At 38.0% G+C, this 6055-nt stretch overlaps 1 pseudogene; it reads left to right on the top strand.

Annotated features, from left to right (window-relative positions):
- The first annotated feature begins 1409 nt into the window (after nucleotides 1–1409).
- Nucleotides 1410–4474, top strand: LOC112914135 (large ribosomal subunit protein uL24 pseudogene; annotated as a pseudogene).
- Nucleotides 4475–6055: the final 1581 nt, after the last annotated feature.

Genomic DNA, 6055 nt, shown 5'->3' with positions numbered 1-6055 from the left:
CGCCCGCCCCTGGCTCCCCGCTCTCGGCGAACGTCGAACGGGCGCCACCACCCGCCGGCGGGGCGCCCCTGGGGTCCTAGTGCCGCCCAGATAGCGCTGCTTTGTATTCGTGGAACTTTGGCTGGGTGTCTTGCATTGACTGAGAGATTGGGTCTGTTACAATCAAAACCGAAGGAGACCAGCTTTGAAAATTATAAGCAAACTAGCCAGTTTGATCATGCAAACAAAGCTTAATTTAGCCTATTTTGCATTTGCAAGGCTATCTTGGCCAAGATCATTTCTTGCTTGCTCTTGGAAATAAGCAACATTTGACTGTTTCCCATGGTTGATATGAAGAAACCACTGAAAATTATATTGTAGCCAATCTGTGAAAAACAGTCACCGCTTTCTCACGGCATAAGCTATTTTATAACAGTATACCCCTGAGTCTCATTCTGTGCTCTGGTTTGACAGCTCCCGGTTTGCAGACTATTTTTGGTATGTGTACAAGAAGTTTTTACAAAATAGTGATTCATTGGTTTTGACTTGGCTATTTTGAACTTAAAAAAAAAAAGAAGAGTTTATTCATTTGAGAGACAGAGAAAACAGAGCAGAGGGCCAGAGGAAGAGGGAGAAGCAGAGACCCCTCTGAGGTGGGAGCTCTTGAAGGGGGTGGTTAGATCCTAATCTGAGCCAAAAGCAGACCTCAACCGGTTGAGTCATCCAGGTGCCCTTATTTTGAACCTTTGACAATATATTTAATATGCATGGTTCTAGCTATTCTCCTCAAAACAGTTCACCTCAGGGCTGGATTTTTAAAAACTATCTTTTGTAATAGTGAGTTAGGCACAGAACCTTTCTGTGTTCTCACCTATGAGAGGAGAGGATTCAACCAAATGATTTCTGAACATTAAACAATAGGCCCTTCACAGGGAAAAGAAAAAAAGTAAACACGCATAGATATACATAAGTATATAAAACGTGACTCAATGCTAAGGGGTGATTCAGTGATCTTTAGAGAGGGTGGAGAAAGCAATCAATTCTGCTGGCAGCTGGAGGAGGAGGGGAACATGAAGGCTTCCGTGGAGGTGATATTTCTTGTGGGGTCCAGGGAGGGGCAGAAACTCACTAGTGGGGAAGGCCTCAGGTGGAGGCATTGCAGAGACAGGAAACATTGGGGAAATGGAGAGTGTGCTGTTCTCTCTGACTCCTTTCCTGCTATTGGACAGTCTTGGCTCATATGTCACTCCTCCAGGAAGCCTTCCCTCATTTCTTTCTCTTTTCCACAGTTAGGTTCTCTCTCTTCTCTTGCCAGTATTACATCTTAAATATACCTCAGGTTTGTAGTGTTGCGTGCTGGAAATGTAGGAATAAACTTCACAAAGCTTTCATAAGCCCTGGTGTAAGAAAATCTTAGCTTGAAAGTTAACATGTCTTTTCACCTTTCAAGCATTGCCATAGATAGACTTGGCCTCAAAAGGTGTGGAATGTACCTTGACTGATCAATGAAAATTACCACAACCTCCAGATAGTGCATTTAACCTAAATACCAGCAGAATATTCTTAAAAATTGATGCATTAATTTAAAATATCATTTAGAGACAACAGAAGGCAAACTGAAACATTCACAAATTTGTGGAAATAAACAATAGATCAAAGAAGAAATCACAAGGGAAATTAGAATATACTTAGATGAACAAAAGCTAAGGCACAACACACAATGCTGCATACTGGCAGTAAAGGGTGTGCTAAGGGACAAATTAATCTCTGTAAACACATTAAAAAGGAAGAGAGACCTCAAACCAATCACCTACTTCACAATTTTAGGAACTAGCAAAAGAAGAACAAGCAACCCCAAACTGGCAGATGGAAGGAAATAATAAAGATTAAAGCAGAGATAGAGAAGAGAAAAATATACTGGAAATAAACCCAAAAGTTGCTTCTTCAAAGAGAGTGACATGATTGAGAAACCATTATATAGATTGACTGAAAAAAAAGAAAGAAGATTCAAATTGCTAGTTAGAAATGAACCGGGGACATTTCTACTGCATCCACAGAAGCAAAAAGGATTAAAAGATGGTAACAGGAACAATTGGATAACCAACTAATTGGATAACCTGGATGGAATCGACAAACACCTAGAAACACAAAACTTACCTAGATTGAATCAATAAGAAATAGAAAGTCTGAGTAGAACTGTAATAAGGTTAAATCAGTAATAAAAAACCTGTGGACAAGGAAAAGCTCTGGAGCTGATGGCTTTACTGGTGAATTCTACTAAATGTTAAGGAACTAATACCAATTCTCAAATTCAAAGAACTGAAAAGGAGAGAACACATTCTAATTTATTCTATGATGCTATTTTTGTCCTGATACCAGAGGCAGACAAAGACACTGCCAGAAAAGAAAACTACAGACTAATATCCTTTATGAATATCGATACAAAAGTCCCCATCGAAATATGAGAAAACTGAATCCAGCAGCATATTAAAAGAATACATACTAAATAGGATTTATTCTTGGTATGCAACCATGGTTCAACATATGAAAATTAATATGACTAATTAATGTCATATATGACACTAACATTATGACTAATATAATGTCATATGTGACACTTAAGTGGACTGAAATGATCCACTTCAACTGATGCAAAAAAGCATTTGATAAAATTTTGACTCTCTTTTATGGTGAGACACTCAAAAAACTAAGAGTAGAAGGAAAACAACCCCAACATAATAAAGGCCATACATGAAAATCTGACAGATAACAGCATAATCAATGGTGAAAGAAAGTTTTTCTTCTAATTTCCGGAACAAGATAAGGATGCTTGCTTTAGCCACTATTCAAAATAGCACTAGAAATTCTAGCCAGAGCAATTAAACAAACTGGGAGTGGAGGGAAGCCATCCTAATTGGAAAGAGTAAAATTATCTCTGTTCAAAGATGCATGATCTAATAAGTACCACACCTTAAAGGTTCCACACACAAAAAATAATTAAAAAAGAAATTCAGCAAAGTAATAAGGTACAGAATCCACACAAATCCACAGTTGTGTTTCTAATGCAAATCAAAACCACAATGAGATATCACCTCACACCTGTCAGAATAGCTAGTCTCAAAAAAATAAGAAATAACAGGTGTTGGTGAAGCTGTGAAGAAAAGGGAACCCTGTGCACTGTTGGTGGGAATGTGAATTGGTGCATCCACTATGGAAAATAGTAAGGAGGTTTCCCAGAAAAATAAAAACAAATGCTGTGTGATCTAGCAATTCCACTTCTGGGTATTCACCCCAAAAAATGAAAACACTAATTCGAAAGGATATATGCATCCCTATGTTTATTGCAACATTATTTACAATGGCCAAGATATGGAAGCAACCTAAGTTCATTAATAGATGAATAGATAAAGAAAATGTGGCATATACATAAAATGGAATATTACTCAGCTATAAAAAAGAATGAAGTCTTACCATTTGGAGCTATGTGGATGGACCTAGAGGGTATTATGCTAAGGGAAATAATTTAGACAGAGAAAGACAAATAGCATATGATTTCATTTATATGTGGAGTCTAAAAACAAAACGAATGAGCAAAATAGAAACAGATTCATAAATACAGAGAACAAACTGGTGGTTGCCAGAAGAGAAGGGGGTGAGGGGATGGGTGAAATAAATGGAAGAGAACTAAGAGGTACAAACTTCTAGTTAAAAGTCATGGGGAGGCAAACTACAGCATAGGGAATATAGTCAATATTGTAATAACTGTGTGTGGTGACAGACTTAATGCTGATCATTTAATAATGTATATAAATGTTGAATCACTATGTTGTACAACTGAAATGAATATAATACTGTATGTCAACTATACTTCAATAAAAAATCAATTGTGTTTATATACACTAATGATGAAAAATCCAAAAAAGAAACCAATTCTATTTATAATAGCATCAAAAAGACTAAAATTCTTAAGAATTAACCTAAACAAGGAGGTGAATACTATATGCACTGACGACTAAAAAACACTGATGAGACTTTTGCAGCCATCTTGAAGTGCCAGCCTCCAGAATGAAGTTCAATCTTTGTGACTTTTGACCAGAGCAAGAACTATAAAATGCATTTCAATGCACCTTCCCACATTCACAGGAAGATTATGTCTTCTTCCCCTTTTTCCAAAGAGCTGAGACAGAAGTATAATGTTTGAACAAATGCCATCCAAAAGGATGATGAAGTACATGTTGTGTGAGGACACTAGAAAGATCAGCAAATTGGTGAGGTAGTCTAGGTTTACAGGAAGGAATATGTCATCTACATTGAATGAGTACAGAAAGAGAAGGCAAATGAACAACTGTCCATGTAGGCATTCATCATAGCAAGGTAGTTATCACTAGAATGAAACTGGACAAAGATCACAAAAAGATCCTTGAGTAAAGCCAAATCTTGCCAAGTAGGAAAGGAAAAGGGCAAATATGAGGAAAAAACAATTGAGAAGATGTAGGAATGAAGTAATCCTATGTATGATTGTTCTATCCTATGAGGAGGGGGAAAGGTAAAAACCATTGCTGAAAGAAGATAAAGAAGATGTAAATAAATGGAAAGACATTCCATGTTCATGGACTGGAAGACTTAATGATATTAAAATGTCAATATTAGGGCAGCCTGGGTGGCTCAGCGGTTTGGCGCCGCCTTTGGCCCAGGGCCTGATCCTGGAGACCCAGGATTGAGTCCCATATTGGGCTCCCTGCATGGAGCCTGCTTCTCCCTCTGCCTGTGTCTCTGCCTCTCTCTCTCTCTCTCTCTCTGTGTGTGTGTCTCTCATGAATAAATAAATATAATCTTTTTAAAAATGTCAATATTATCCAGAGCAATCTACAGACTCAGTACAATCCTTATCAAAATCCTAATGATATTTTTGCAGAAATACAATTATCCATCTAAAATTCAAAAGGGGCCCCAAAATGCCAAAAACAATCTTGAAAAAGAGGAGAAGAGTTGGAGGTGTCATACTTCCTCATTTACCACAAACTTACCACAAAGTTACAGGAATCGAAACAGTGTGGAACTGGCATAAAGACAGACACATAGGGAACCCTGGGTGGCGCAGCGGTTTGGCGCCTGCCTTTGGCCCAGGGCGCGATCCTGGAGACCCAGGATCGAATCCCACGTCGGGCTCCCGGTGCATGGAGCCTGCTTCTCCCTCTGCCTGTGTCTCTGCCTCTCTCTCTCTCTCTGTGACTATCATAAATAAATAAAAATTAAAAAAAAAGACAGACACATAGACCAATGGAATTAAAAAAGAGACCCCCCCCCCCCAATAAACTCCTGCCTGTATAGTCAATGATTTTCAACAAGAGCAGCAAGATCATTCAATGGTAGAAAGTACAGACTTCAACAAAAGGTGCTGGGAAAACTGTATATCCACATGCAAAAGAATGATGTTGGACCCTTATCACGTACAAAATTATGTCAAAATGATCAAAGAGGCATGCCTGGATGGCTCATTTGGTTAGGCATCTTCCTTCAGCTCAGGTCATGATCCCAGGGTCCTGGGATCGAGACCCTGCAGGGCGTCTGCTTCTCCCTCTCTCTCCGCCCCTTCCCCCATCGTGCTCACACTCTCTTCTCTCAAATAAATAAATAAATAAATAAAATATTTTAAAAAATGAATCAAAGATTTAAAGGTAGGAGCTAAAACTTTAAAAGATTACTATTTTAAATACATAGTGCTGGAAGCTGCTTTCGTGTTCTAGAGATATAACTGATCTCAAGGAGAAAATTGACCTTTGATTTAGGAAAACATATTAATGTGCTTTTTCATTATGAGAGAAATACTCTAAATTAGTAGAGGCAGGTGGAAGTCACATGTCTCTGTGAAACATATAGGGATAATATTTTATTATAAAAATATTATTTACTAAAGGTCTTACTACTTTCTTTTTCACACATCTTTGGATGTGATTTTATTCATTCAGAGATACTCATTGTATTGGGGAACATTTGGATTTTTATCATAGAGATAAAGAGAATTCCAAACAGAATATTGATAGACACAGCAAAGTCTTAGTCTTAAAAGTCAGAC

This window comes from Vulpes vulpes, chromosome 1 (genome assembly GCF_048418805.1).
Source record: "Vulpes vulpes isolate BD-2025 chromosome 1, VulVul3, whole genome shotgun sequence".
In the NCBI taxonomy this organism is placed as follows: Eukaryota; Metazoa; Chordata; class Mammalia; order Carnivora; family Canidae; genus Vulpes; species Vulpes vulpes.
The sequence above is the reverse complement of the archived record's forward strand: the minus strand, read 5'-3'. Positions and strand labels throughout refer to the sequence as shown.